This window comes from Macrobrachium rosenbergii, chromosome 6 (assembly GCF_040412425.1).
Source record: "Macrobrachium rosenbergii isolate ZJJX-2024 chromosome 6, ASM4041242v1, whole genome shotgun sequence".
Taxonomy (NCBI): domain Eukaryota; kingdom Metazoa; phylum Arthropoda; class Malacostraca; order Decapoda; family Palaemonidae; genus Macrobrachium; species Macrobrachium rosenbergii.
In genome coordinates, this window is record NC_089746.1 from 21261813 (window position 1) to 21277760 (window position 15948).

The window sequence follows — 15948 nt, forward strand, 5'->3', positions numbered from 1 at the left end:
GCACGTTTTAGGCGTGGCTAATTGAGCTTGAAGAAAACGGGAAGTCACCAAAGAAAACAAGCTCAGCGGAGACTTAATTAATGGCGCCGCCGAAACACTATCCTGGCGCCCGGGTGGTGACTTTACAAATACTCCCAAGACGAGGGGACGCGTCTGATTAATCCCCTGTACCTGGTGGGACGCTGAAGGGTGCCGCGGCTCCTTGAAGATAACTGAGGGGCCTCCCGCCTGTGAGGCTGCTGTTTGGCGGTCCCTTCCTGGGGCGGCGGCGCCTGCGGGGGTGAGGGCGTGCTGGAGTGCGTTTGGGCGGAAGGGGTGCTGCGTCGCTGCGGGACTCTCCGACAGGAAGGCGGGCTTTAGCGGTCTATGGAAACCCAGTCGTTCTTGCCTGGAAGTGCCAGCCGGAACGCCTTGCTGTTCCGCTCCAGCACGCCGGAAGGGACCCCTGTAGGGCTTAGTTAGTGGTGGACGGACGGCGTCGACTCTGACGAAGACGTGGGTGGCGGATGACAGCTGTGGCGGCACGAAGGTGGTTGCTCTGTCGATGTATGGCGCCTGCAAGGGGCGAACTTGCCCGCCACGTCGCGGGCCTCTGCAGAGATGGGGAGTGGCGATCACCCGTCACGAGCTCTCCCGGCACCACGAGGGGTTCCCCATAGGTTTGTTCAGCTGCGGATGGGGTGCCGTCGGCTCTGGGGCGGTCCTCAACCCGAGGAGGACCCACGGCAGCTGATGTTTCCAGTCCTCGGCGGTGCAGCGGGCCATGAGGGATGACTTTGGGACCTGTGGAACCGTTCAACCAGGCCGTTGGCCGCTGGGTTGTACGCTGTGGTGGTGTGGTGCGTGGTTCCCAGCAGTTGAGCCAGGGCAGACCACAGCTCGGAGAGGAAAGCGGGGCCCCTGTCGGTTGTGATGTGGTCCGGGGCGCTGAAGCGGCTAACCCAACTGGAGAGCAGGGCCTCGGCGCGCGCGCTGGCGGTGGCTTCTTGCATGGGCGTGGCCGGGCCACCTCGTCGAACGGTCTACCACCGTGAGGAGGTATCTGGATCCGCCTGATGGGGGAAGGGGCCCGGCGCGTCGATGTGGATGTGGCGGCGGCGCCCTGGCTGTGGGAACTCGCCTACCCCGACTGCGTGTGATGACCCACTTTACTGGTCTGGCACTGCAGGCACTGTTTTGCCCAGGCTGTGGCGTCCTTTTGCACCCGTGCCAGACGAACTTTTTGAAAGCAGTTTGGCGTGGTCCTGCCGGAGGGGTGTGAGAGGCCGTGAATGATGCCGAATACCTGGCGGCGGCGTGAGGCTGGAACCAAAGGGCGGGGCTGGCCTGTGCTGATGTCACAGAGCAGGCTGGGGCCTCCCGGGGCGAGGTCACGTCCCGCCACTTGAGGGATGTGATGGCGGTGCGGTATGCTGGGGTTTCTGGGTCAGCGGCCTGTTCTCTGGCAAGGTCCTGGTAATCTACACCAAGCTGCACTGCGTTCAACTCGACTCTGAGAGGGCGTCTGCTACGGATTTTTTCTTGCCGGGAGGTACCTGACGGAACAGGTAAATTCGGCTATGGCTGAGAGGTGGCGCTGCTGTCTGGAAGACCATGCGTCCCCCTGCTTCGTCGTGGCGTGAACCAGTGGCTGGTGGTCTGTGAAGATTGTGAAGGGCGTCCCCTCCAGGAGGAACTTGAAGTGCCGAACTGCGCGGTACATCGCGCAGAGTTCCCTGTCGAAGGTGCTGTAGCGGGACTCTGCGGGACTGAACTTCTTGCTGAAGAAGGCGATGGGCTGGGGCGCCGTTGATGATTTGCTCCAGAACAGCACCGCAGGCAGCGTTACTGGCGTCTGTCGTCAGCTGGAGGAGCCCTGGGATCCTGGTGTGCCAAGGCGGTTGCCTTGGTGAGGGTGGCCTTCGTCAGGAAAAGGCCTGCTGCTGGCTGGGTCCCCAAGACAGGGACTTGGTTGACCTTTTAGGACTTCCGTCAGGGGGCCGTGGTGTGCGCGATCCCGGGGATGAACCGCCTGTAGAAGTTTACCATCCCAAGGAACTCCTGGACGGCCTTGATGGAGGTGGGGTCGGGAACTTGGCTCACGGCTGCCACTTTCGATGTAAGAGGGCGGACGCCTGTCGGAGACACCTCGTGACCCAGGAATTCTGCTTTCTGGGCGCCGAAGGTACACTTGTCAAAACGGACGACGTGGCCGTTTTCTTGGAGGCGCTGGAGGACTGCTTTGATGTGCCTCTGGTGTTCGCTGTGAGACCTGGAAAATATGAGAATGTCGTCGACGTAGCAGGCGCAGAATTTTAGGTCCCCAGGATGCTGTCCATGAGCCGCTGGAAGGTGGCGGCGTTCCTCAGCCCCGAAGGTGGAGAAGGCGAACACATAGGACCCGAAGGGCGTGATGATGGCTGTCTTTGGTATGTCCTCTGGCGCAACAGGTACCTGAAAATAAGATTTAAGAAGGTCCAATTTAGTGAATATTTTGGCCCCGTGAAAGGAGGCCGTGAGGTCTTGCATATTGGGCAGAGGGTAGTGGTCGGGCTCCGTTGCAATGTTGAGCCGCCTGTAGTCGCCGCAGGGTCTCCAGGAGCCGTCCGGTTTCTGCACCATGTGGAGGAGGCCCATGGACTGGAGGCTTTCCTGCAGATGCCCATCCGTTCCATCTCATGAATGCTTTTTCGCCTCCTGAAGGCGCTGAGGGGAAGCCTGCAGAACCGCATGTGTCGGGGCCCTTTAGTCACTATATGGTGGTATATGCCGTGCTTGGCTGGGGCCCCGGGGACTTAGCGGCTCGGGCTTAAACACCTCAGGAACTCCGACAGAAGGTGTGCATACTGGTGGGGGCGGCGGCGCTGATGGTGGGTCTGGGTCCCGCCGTTAACGGGAGAGACCGGCAGGAGTCGGTATCGAGGAGGCGCTTGCGCCCACGTCAACTAGCAGGCGAAGTGCGCCAGAAAATCGGCCCCCAGGAGTGGGGTTCCTACGTCCGCGACGATGAAGTCCCAGGAGTAACTCTGGCCAAGGATGGAGATCGACAGGAGCCTGGTGCCGTGGGGAGGATGGGGGTTCCGTTGGCGGCCGTCAGGAAGGCGGCGGGTCTGGTGTCTGGTTGCGGTCCTCTCTGGATGCTGGGAAGACCGACTTAAAGGCTCCTGTGTCGACCAGCATCATCCTGCGGAGGCGGTGTCGCGGACGTAAAAACCTACTGTTTTGAGGCCCTGGGTTCTTCGGCTGCCATGGCGGCCTGTCCTGCTGGCCGCCACCCCGTTTTTGAGCGGTTGAACGAGCAGGGCGGCAGGCAGTTTCGGGCGTCCTTTCCGAACCACTTGTGATAGCGACAGAAGCCGGGGACCACCGTCTACTGTGGTTCGGTGGGCGTCTGTTGGCGATGGCGTTGACGGGCTGCTCGTCCTCTTCAGGCTGGACGGAGCTGACCGGCTGTGTGGCCGGTTTTAGCCGCTGTGAAGCCTTGACGGAGTCTGTGAGGTGTTGTGCCGCCTCTATGAGGTCCTCGACAGGCATGGTGTAGGGGTGAGCGATCTGGTTGCGTACTTCCGGGAGGAGTTGGCGAAGGAAAATTTCCCGTACGAAGCTTATCTCCTGCTGCTTGTTTGTGCCACCCAAGACTGGTGTTGACAGGAGATCTACGACCATGCCCCAAGCGTCTCTTGGATTGAGGTCGTGGCGTGGATTATTGGCAAGGTCGATAGCACGGGCGGCCCGCTCGGCGATGGGCAGGAGCAAGCCGAGGAGGAACTTTTTGTGGTGCTGTATGTGAGGGTGAGTGTTTGGTAATTTTCGCGAGATGAGTTTGTTGTACACGTCCTCCGGAAGGGCGTTGAGCACTGTGTCGGCCTGTAGGATTTCGTCCGTGAGGTCCGCGATTCTGAAGTGGCTCTCCACCCTGCGCAGCCACCTCGATGGGTTCCCCTGCGTAAACGGCGGCAGCTTTAGGGTGAGCGGCCCGCGATTGTGTTGCCCGGCCGTCGTGTGTTCGGGCGCTGGTGTGGAGTTGCGGGAGGGCCTCGATGCGGGGGGGCGGCGGCTGTGATGGGAGGTAGGTAAACCTCGGAGTCCGCTGGGTCGCGTTTAACTGCATGAAGGAGGGGATATCCGCTTCCATGCTCGCTCCTTTGACCCCTTACTGGAGTGGGGTACCCGGCGTCGTCAATACGCACTTTCGTGCGCCGTGTGGTTCGCTAGTGGCGCTGGTGGGGTACGCCGGCGAGTCAGCACGCTCAAACGCTGGTTACAGCGCCGTGTTTAGGCCGCTAAGAGCGTTTTGGAGAAATCCTGGAGCCAAGACTGAGTCGCCGTGTGAGTCCGCTAATGGCTCCGGGATACTCCGGGGGTCACCACTGTAAGGTGTCAAAGAAACGAGCAGGTAAAGGTTACTGCTGCTTTATTACAGATCCAGGCGGCTTATATTGCGGCCGACTGACGCCGGGCCGTGAGAGACAATGGAATTGACTGTGACCTGAGGTCGAAACAATAAACAATAATATGCAGTGAACGAGTACAAATTACAATACAAAATATACAGAGCTACAATATAGATACAGTCTTGATGCCTGTGAATGAAGAAACATGTGATACACAATGTGTGACATTCGTATAAATACCATAAAGTAAAAATGATTAAAATGCGTGACCTGGCACGTTTTAGGCGTGACTAATTGAGCTTGAAGAAAACGGGAAGTCACCAAAGAAAACAAGCTCAGCGGAGACTTAATTAATGGCGCCGCCGAAACACTATCCTGGCGCCGAATTGGTGACTTTACACATTTACACACTTGCGTGTTTTGTGTGTGTGTGTGTCTCTATAAAGTCAGGTTTCAGATTTACAATTTTCAACATCATTTTAAATCATAACCACTTTTCCCTGATATAAGCAGCAACGATTTTCAACAAATGCATCCATATCACTCAGCAACTGAATTCTGGGTCAATATTTTGAGCGCATTAGTTAAGAAACAGAATTTAACCACGAATTATATAAAGAAAACTACGTAGTACAACTGAAACCAAACGAACTTGACGAATACGTGTACAAGACAAAACGCAACTACTGACAACGTAAGAGAAATATAAGATGGCAAACTGACAAAAGCATACTGTAAAAATATCCCAAAGAAGAAACAAAAACACCTAAAATAAAAATAATCAAACACCCAAGACAACAGTAATCTACTGGAAAGGTTGGTACACACTAGTCTCATGCACCGGAGGTCGATCTTGACAACTAAGCAGACTCAAAGGACATTGATTGCTTGCATGAACACTAGCATGTTGTGCGATGTGACGGAACCACTTGGAGACAACGTAAGAAACGAAGAATTCACTAATCATGCCAAGTTCTTATTACCCTTGATGGGTTTCAACAACGTATATCGACAGAACACACTACGGACGACGCTATGCAACAACAACAAAAACAAAGATAGTAACATTTCACCTGATGCTGCTGCCGTCACTGCTCTGCTCAACGTCTTCCAACTTCTGAAAGTTTTATGTGAAAGCTACTCGCGCACCTCTATGCGTCTGATACAAAAGGTGAAGGTTTTAATACACTGCCGCATTTTATAGGGGAATACATGCGGTCAGATATAAAAACATTTCGCTCTCTCTGATCATCCAGCCTGGCTAATGTTCAGAGCATAAGCACGCACACCTCACAAGCGCGCGCGCGCACAAACACACACACACACACACACACACACACACATATATATGACTGGTTATGTTGTCGTTTCTAGAGAACTTCAATATAAGGAGGAACAGGATAGCCAGAAGACGTGGTAACACTGTAGACATTATTATTTCTTAAATCATAGCAGATGCAAAGCCGAGCTTTCGGGAATACATGACTTTTCCCATCATCAAGGTCACTTAATTATAGAATGAAATAAAATACAAAGAAACAGTAAGAAAACTATACTGACTGACTAGTATTAAAACAGCTATATAATTGACAACACTTCAAAATACATAATGTAAAGTAAAAATATACGATGATAGTATACAAAAGGGAACATAAAAACGAAAGGTAACTGCAAAACGAAACTGACACAAGAGCAATGACTAAGTAAGATGAGATTACATACAAAACAGAAATCGCCAAATAAAATCAACTGAGCAGGTAAGTACCGAGGAAAAAAAACATGAATATAAAAAAAATAATGAAAATGTAGTACATTTTCATTATTATTCTTTTGAATATTCATGGTTTTTTTTCCTCGGTATCTGTCTGCTCAGTTGATTTTATTATTTTTTTTAATATCCATGTGTTTTTTCCTCGGTATCTATCTATCTATCTATCTATCTATCTATCTATCTATCTATCTATCTATAGGCTATATATATATATATATATATATATATATATATATATATATATATATATATATCAATAATCACTAATACGTATAAGAATAACAAACTATGTTGTCTAAGCAGTTTTTTTCTTTACAAGCGGCTCTAGAAGGTATAAATCTTTCTGTTCTCAGCGAGTTTTTAGGGATATGGAAGCTAGGCCCATGCCCTCCTCCACCCAGAATTTGACCCAACACAACCGGCCAACAACCAGGTAAGTAATACAATGCTTAGGTCCATATAGCCTTCTTTTTTGTGAGCAGAGCAACAAACGGTTTTATTTTATTTTGAACAATTCTACGGTTCTTAAGTTCAAGAAAACTCCTTTTATCAAACCTACGAGCATTTCAAAAACTATTGCATATTATGAAATAGACCAGTCAATTTATATAATTGCATAAAAACAAATATTTGAAAAAAGATAGAATCAAGTACTCGATTATATGGGGTTTTTGAGAACACAATTGGTGAGGGTGGGTCACTACTTTTAAAGTTTCTTAATCTGTAGAATGCAATTATCAGAGCAAGACCACCTTGCAGATATAGCTAGTTTATTTATTTATTCATTTATCGATCATTTCTACAGTATTTAATAAGACTTTCATTGCCTAAATTTATTATGTACCTTAACTTCTCTATTAGGCCTAATCCGTAACATGTTTTTTTATGTTTTTTTTAATTTTATAAACGATGAAAATCCTGCAACTATTACCTTACTCGCTTTAAAGACCTACTTTCTTAAGTTACCGAGAAAATAAAGTGAAAACGCCATGTTATTACAAGCGAACATAAAATGAGTTCATGTATATGATAACCGTTAGGAAACTATTTACAGGCAAACTGCGCAATGCATGAAAATCAATACAGGTAAGTAGCCTGCATTCACGGTCTAGAAACCGTCGTACGGATAAATTTCCTCCGGTAAAAAAAGAAAACCGCTTCGACAACACTCTTTCTCTCTCGTCTCTCTTGTGCTCCTTACGACGTCCGTCTTCGCTAGACACGCAAAGCCACCTAAGAAGAAAGTTGCATGACAACCAGGAAGTTCCTTGCCTGTCATGTCATCCTCCTCGGCACCGACGAGTATTTGACAGGTAGGACATTCTCCGGGGAAGACGACTGAAATAGGTCTAGAGACAAATAGAAACGCGACTTCTCAAAACAAATGCATTTCAAGACCGCAAACCTCCACCCAGACTGAGCAATCAATCACCCCACCCCCGCGCCTGCCTCCAAAAGTTACCGTCGATGACCTAAGCTGTTCTAACGCTAGAAGTTACACTGATCTCTCTCCAAAAATTTTTATAGTTTATTGACACTCGCCTTCAGTAAAAATCCGTAAAATTCCACACGATTTATAAAAGTGGATAATTCTCTATGAAGACACCATGCAAATTGAAAATTATCCTACAGAGAGGAAAAGAAAACAGACACCTTTTTAAAAAAAATTACGAATATAGATAATTTTTCTGTAAAGAAGTAACCAATTAGACAAAAATAAATAAAAAATAACTCACAAATCAAAACAGAAACATACCCTCTGCGGAGTTAAAAAGCTTTACGACTCCCTAGCATGACAAAATTTCTCACGCCAACATGCCAACACAACAAAGAACATCGCCATCGGCTGGACACCTTGAGAATTCTCACCGTTTTCTACCTGGTTTTTGGATTCCGAACTTGCGACGATGTCAAGTCTCGGCTGAATTTTGCACGTCAAATCCCTTTCAAAAGACGTGGGTACGCCTTACTTTATGAAGGTAACTGGAGTACCTTTCATGGTCTAGTTACGTACTGTCTTCATTGGAAATATGGTGATCCATTTTCAAAATGTGTTCATTTTTACTGCTTTACAGGAAAATGGTTTACATTCGCAGTTTTTACATAAATATTGTTTTCAAGACCCCCTACTCCCGTAATTTCTTCACAGTTCAATGGCCTACTGTAATTTTGTAACTTCTTTCACACGTAATAACGAAAAAATGGCATTTAAGTACATGTACGAGCCGATAAACCTCTGCAGCACACATTGAACTAACTTTTACTAGTTCTGGACGAGCTGAATTCATATAAATTGTATCCACTTTAATAACACGAACTATACTGGATCAATATATGGCGTGAACTTGAAACTTACTTAAATCAAGCTAAATGACAAAGGAACGGTCAATATACTACTGAAAGCTCAATATTTTAACTTGACCAATTAATACAGATCGGAATCAAGGAATTTGCTGTGCTAAGCAAAATCCGCAATGATCACTCAAAAGCAGACGACAAAGGCACTTAAAACGTCAGCATATCTTAAATAGTAATATTTCCCTTTGTAAAATCCGCAATGATCTTAGTCTCAAAACTGACCACTAACGGGTAAACGATTAACAAGGAATGTTTTATGCTTACGCTTCTGTCATCAATATTAAAAAATAAAATCAATTTCGATTAACAATCCCGTTGAAAGGAAGAGAATAAGATTTAAACAAAGACAGACGACAGGAGGAAAGAACTGTTTAAGTACTGTACAAAATTACATGAGTGGGAGGGACGAGACAGAACGGAAAATTGCCACAGATGAACAGAGGCTCCCGAGATACCCAGCAAGAGTATGACGCAGGAGAGAGAGAGAGAGAGAGAGAGAGAGAGAGAGAGAGAGAGAGAGAGAGAGAGAGAGGAAAAACCCTCAAAGGTCTCGACAATGTAAGCTTAAAGGTTTTTCTTAATATACTTAAAATACAAATAGTTCTAAATATTTTTGGATATGGTTTTCCACTGAATGCTTAGAAATATGAAAGGAAATAAATTACTTTTTAGTTCCTTCTGCCCCAGAATACTTTAGTAAGTTGAGTTAGGGAAAAATATGGCGAGATGGGTGAACTGGTACAGGTCATGTGCACATCTCAGATTTACTCCTTTTTCCCACACAGTAATACCATACATAAATTACAGTTTAACCATGTGAAAATGCTTTTAAATCATGCTAGTACCGTTACAAACTTACATGGCCTAACCGGAAGACTATACAAAATACATTCCAAACTCCCCAGGTCTTTTACGCATGAGATTTTGAATAAAATATACTTAATATCTCACCTAAAACTTAAATCACATGAACACTTGAGTTCCTTAAGCAGTAAATGAATCACCAGTGCGCCAACAACTTAACTAAAACAAGTGACTTCGACTCGACACAGCGACACTCGAGATCAAGAGGATGCTGACGTCATGGAATAACGGTGTGAGTGCACGCCCAGTTGGATTCCAGGGATTTTTGGAGGGCAAAATAAACTGGCATTAAAATAAAAAGGTTGGTCTAAATCGACAGAGATAATCACCTAAACGAGAGATTCTGATGAACATCTGATAAATGGTTTCACTCCAGTTAGGTGAGGATTAGCCTACCTCGCCGAGGCCCTTCCATTCAGATGGTATACATTTTACCGGACCAATGACCACTCAAGCCCACAGTTATTTTCTCTTCCTCCACCCCCAGCTGCAGCCTGCAACAGTCGACTAACAATTTAGGGCAAAATTCACTGGTAAGGTTAACGGGGGAAAACTAAGTTCGAGAGAACGCGCATATTTGTCCCTCGGCGTCCGGTTTACGAGAGAGAGAGAGAGAGTGAACCACTCTGGGGTTACAATAAGTATCAAGGTCTAGAGAATAGACAATGCTATTTATAACCGTGATTTTGAAGTCGCTCTCCATGTGTGTGTGTGTGTGTGTGTGTGTGTGTGTGTGTGTGTGTGTGAGAGAGAGAGAGAGAGAGAGAGAGAGAGAGAGAGAGAGAGAGAGAGAGAGAGAGTTAAAATAACTCGTGAAGTGTTAGCAATAAGAAAGATTTGCTGCTCTTGTTTAATGCTTGTTTTCTTGGCAACAACAAAGGATGTCGTATATCGATTCAAAATAATAAAATATTCACGTAGGCTGAATCACGAACATGTAAAAATATTACTATAATATTGTCAATACATTTTGAGGAAAGCTGAATTCAAAAATGATTAACTGGCAACTGTCCAGAGAATTGTGCAGGTTCTTATCACATGCAAAGAAGACTACCGCTCACAAAACTTTTTTTTTTTTTTTATAAAACGGGGATTACAAAAACAAGTCCCGGGACTTTTAGAATTTACCGATCTAAATTGCGACAGAATTATGAGCAAGGGACTCGTCTTCTCGCTTTCTCTCGAATAATGAATATGAAACAAGAGGCAAAACCTTTCCTAGAAAGTAGCGGACATAGCTGTGGTGGCGAGGCGGTGTTTTGTGTTGAAGGTGAGGGAGGGGTGGGGTTGGGGTGGGTGAGGTGGGGGGGGGGGCTGACGAGAAAGCCGTCGTGAGGTAAAAAAAAAAAAAAAAAAAAAGTGCCGCAAGATGAACCATACGTATGCTTCCTTTGACGGTACGATTTGTTTTACTAGCGTACAGGACAATTCAGCATACGATCATGGCACGTATGCGCATATCGGACAAATGTATGCTGCCTTGCACGGTTTGCTCTGTTATAATAATAAATGTGCAAAGTAATTAACATATACTTCGGTGAAAGGAATTTTTCGTACTAATGTACGAAATGAAGACCTAAAGAACAACCGTACGACTACTTTGACGTATGATTATTTTGCATGTAAGCGAGACAATTTGGCTTACAGTCATCAAGCGCATTTATGCAAAATTCTCTTTATTCTCTCTAAATATATATTAAGCGATTTCTGAGAATGACGAGACTGAATTCATCTGAAACGGATATCAAAATGATCAGTGGTAATGTTTAAATGCCCTATAACCAAATTATATTGTCTCAAAACATTTATATTTTTAAGGCGAATTATTTTTTCGCCTATTATATTAATTTTTTCTCACTGGTTATTGGCAGAAAGTTTTACATTCATTAAAGACCCATGGATACATAATTATACAAAAAAGTATTGGTTACCGTGAAGTTAAATTTTCCGGTATATGTGGAGGTCAATCCATATCGTCAAAGGCAACGAGAGAGCTCTAATATACAGATACCGATGAATCGATAACACGAACACGCACACAAGTGCAAACTCACATGATTCATAAGTCCCAAATGGCACGATTTCACTTGCAAACTACTTACGATAAATGGTCAAGATGATGATGTCTAAATATGCATTCGATGCTAAATTTAATTCACTGGCAAAAATATACATAGATGACAACAGCCTACATAGCCATCATCTCTAAGAAGGTTATTTACTTAATTAGAGAGAGAGAGAGAGAGAGAGAGAGAGAGAGAGAGAGAGAGAGAGAGAGAGAGAATGAAAATACCTTATAAATAAATGGGTCAATATACAAATACGAACCACACAATGAAGGGACGGTACACCAGCAACAAGGAACAAATTAACTCTGTTCCTTTCTTAGGTTACTAAAGAGAAGCGACACAAAAATCTAAGCCAGGTTTTCCCACATCTTATCCTTGTATGCTTTTTTAAGCCGTGCATAATGCGCCTAAGACACTTCAAATGCTCATAGACGCAAATACACCTCACAAACACACACACACACACACACACACACACACACACACACACACACACATATATATATATATATATATATATATATATATATATATATATATATATATATATATATAGTGCCTTTTTTCCTTAGATGGGCTTCACTGTAGCTCTTCTGAAATGAAGTTGTTAAGCCCATCCCCTTCACATTCTCTAGTTAAACCAAGAGAAGCCTAAAGGGTTATAAAGGAATGTGCCTTAAGCGTTCCTTTAATATAAATATGTATATATAGCCTATATATATATGATCCTCAATCCCTCTTTCACATAATCGGTGCATAAGGATAAAAGTATGAAGAAAAATGAAAAGCAAAAGAAACACCTACAATGACTGACACGCCACCTTGCAACGCGAGACGCGAAGAAAGCACGTCACAGTGCTCTTAACAACAGAGGATTATCGTCGTACATACTAATGGCGGCTTAAATAACTATAATTTACGGCGCGAAATGGCGTTGCTTCACAGCTGTAGAGACTTGCAGTCATTGTTGTCTGTGCACAGGAACCACTGTGGAGTGAGCATGAGTTGATAAATATAGTTTTATATAAAGAAAACATTAAAAGTGAAGGATGTTAAATGATGATCTTTGAATATATCGAATGCCAAAGGAAAGCAGTTTTACAGGTTTCTTGAATAAAGGGAAAACATTGATTTTAAAGAGGAGTTTAGATAATTTAAGTTAAACAGCGAAGAACCACGTAGGAGTGTTAATAATAACACTACTCCGCGGCCATATAATAGCAGAGCGGATACAAACGCATGAGCATTAAAAAAAACAAGCAATTAAATTGTAAACGGGTAACTTTAACAGGACAGAACACAATAATAATAATAATAATGGTATATATGGAATTTATGAAATACGCATAAACACCAGTTATGAGAGAGAGAGAGAGAGAGAGAGAGAGAGAGAGAGAGAGAGAGAGAGAGAGAGAGAGCCATAAAAATGCAGACTGCAAGAAGAGGATTCTGGAAGCGCGTTTCCTGCTCCAAGAAAATAAGAAGGGGAAGTCCACGCTTTTACTAATCCCACTGAATTCAATTATTACTACAACACACAAGAAGAAAGGTCTGGCATGGCATGGCCATTTTCCAAAGGCTTCCACCTTTATTTACAATATCCCCTTGCACCATAGTTACCTCATTACGAAAGTTCAATTACGTCGTTACGAATATTTGCTTAAGTACAGTACTTTTTTAATTAGTTAATACCGATGGTAACATTCACAAATGTATCCAGTTTTAAAGATGTTAGGTATCGGAACACTGAAAAGTATTTATCTATAAATATTTATGGATTGAAGAGCATTTTTCGTGTTCGTTGCTAAGATCATACAAAGCCTTTCTGGAGCCCATGATATTAGGAACTGTCACGCCAGTTTCAAGAATCATATGAATCAATGAATTCCTGGACATTATTAGCGTCATTTACATATGTACAGTACATACATAACACATTCACACATGCAATTTTAATTTTATGCGGACACACATTTGTGAGCACATATCTTCATCATGTTACCAGATCAGGAAAATAAAAGGAAATTAATAACCAAGTTGGTGATTCACCTGAAGAGACGATTTTACGATATAGCAATCATCCTTATTTTAGGTTAACCTAATATGAGAGAAAGAAACATGTAGAATATATATATATATATATATATATATATATATATATATATATATATATATATATATATATATATATATATATATATATATATATATATATATATATATATATATATATAGAGAGAGAGAGAGAGAGAGAGAGAGAGAGAGAGAGAGAGAGAGGTATAAACAGACTTGAAACGTGTTGAGGTATGTACAGTACAGTAGTTCTTTCTTCATAATAGGTTAACCTTAAAAATAAGATGATTACTGTTGCATAAAGTTGAATCACCAGGTGAATCACCAGTGAGGTTATTAATTTTCTTTGACTTCTCCTGAACTGTTAACTTTATGAAGGTAGTGCTTACAAACATGTAAATATATATACGTATATTATTCACTATGCACATATTTAAGTATATGTTCATATTATTCACGTACGATGCACATATCGCTCGAGTAAATGTTCATGTAACGTAATGAGGCAACTGCGGTACAAGAAGACCTTAATAAAAGAGGGAAGCCTTAGAATAAGGGTCATGTTGGGGCAGCCCTTTCTTCGTGTTGCGGTGTTACAGTAATAACTGAATTCAACGGGATTAGTAAAAGCAATGAATTGCCCACTTGCTTTCTTGGACCAGGAAACATGCTCCAAGAATCATCTTCTCGCAGTTTGCATTCCATGGCTTGTATATGCTATTTTCTGTTTTTACTTTATGTATGCAGCCGTTTTCATATACAGTATCCCACATTTGCCACGCCTCTATTCTAATACGCTATGCGTGTGCTTTCAACAATTGCCTCAGCCAGGCAGAGGAAGCTTCTTCATGGTGGTTGATTTTTCCCTTGTGCAAACGTACATAATGACCTTTACATCGAGTCAATCTACTTACCAGTCTATAATCGAAACACAGGAGAACGTAGTATCTTTACACGTCTTGTTAAAAAACTTAAGCACTCTCAGACACGAGGTTCAACGTTTACTGACTTTAGCACTTTGACTAAACATCCGTCTTGAGAGGTTTCCGTTCACAGTCCGTAAGTATTCCACACCGGGACTTCGCGACTGAGATATCAGCACTGAGATATCAGCTGCCTAGGCCTCGATACCGGTTCACTCGCAAAGTCCTTGAACCCTAGACAGTGGTGATGTCTGCCAGCCGCAAGAAGTTGACTCCTATTGTTAATATATTTTAAGCATAACTGTTGCTGAAAGAAAGTTTATATTGGTAAATAATTTAACATACTCAACAGATGCAAAACGTGTAGTTAACGGTCCCTATAATCTTTCAGACGGCTAAATGTAAACATGCATGCTTGCACGGGCGCACGCACATGTTTGTACCTTTGTTGAATACTTGCTGGGAAGTCTGGAACGGTCTCGCATGTATCCACGAAAAGCAAAAACACTTGAGTTCTATTGAATATGCGCTTTATAATGTTACTGTATAGTTTTCAGTCATGGAGATAGATGTCACTTGGTAGTAAAATGTTCTTCAAATTATATTTTCTGGCAGACAAGAAACGATAATGCGATGGTGTTTGAAGCATAACATTAAATAACAGTAGGCCAACTGCACAAAATAACAGGATCCAAATTCATGACTCTATAAATAACAGAAATATAAAACACCGATGGTGTGATTCTGTTTCAGCTAAACCAGGCAACTGCAACATGCATACATAAATACACCCACACATTATATATATATATATATATATATATATATATATATATATATATATATATATATATATATATATATATATATATACATACATACATACATACATACATACATATATATATATATATATATATATATATATATATATATATATATAATGGAAATAATGAACACATGAGCACATGTTTCACATGCATAGGCGCCTTTTTTTCAGTGGTAGCGAACCGGCCTCACATTTGTCTGGTTCGTGGTTAGATTCCTGGACAACCGCCCACAAGTAGTGTTTAGGTGGAGTCAAGAAAAAGGACATTGGGTTAGCAACCCCATTCTTATAAACTTGCCGGCGCTACCCCATCTGAAAGGGAAAAAGGTGCTTGGATTTTTTCTCTTACAGAACATGGTTCCATGGGTGTAAGCCCTCTGGTTCTCAATAGGGTTCTATCCCTATATTCTCCACCCAGGCTGCCCCGTAGATGGGTAGTGCCGTCAGTGCACAGCAGGCATTACTTAAGGGTCTTTGCAGCGTCCCTTCGGCCCTTCCATTCCTTTCACTGTACCTCCATCATATTTCCTTCCTTCCATCTTTCTTTCCATCCTCTCCTAACAATTGTTAAATAGTGCAACTGTGAGGTTTTCCTCCTGTACACCTTTCAAACCTTCCTAATGTCGATTTCCCTTTCAGCGCTGAATGAGCTCATAGGTCCCAGCGCTTTGCCTTTGGCCTAAATCCT

The 15948-nt window shown here is 43.6% G+C and overlaps 1 protein-coding gene across 4 annotated transcripts in view; it reads right to left on the reverse strand.

The window, feature by feature from the left end:
• The window catches only part of LOC136839303 (uncharacterized), a 58774-nt gene extending 43873 nt beyond the window's left edge, over window positions 1-14901 (reverse strand). For 2 of the 4 annotated variants that reach the window (XM_067105170.1, XM_067105172.1), the window contains exon 1: window positions 14423-14630. The gene's annotated coding sequence lies outside the window, so the exon portion shown is untranslated. Of the gene's footprint in view, window positions 1-9453; window positions 9546-14422 lie in introns of those variants that run through there. The other 2 variants (XM_067105167.1, XM_067105169.1) reach the window with 2 other exon arrangements.
• Window positions 14902-15948: the final 1047 nt, after the last annotated feature.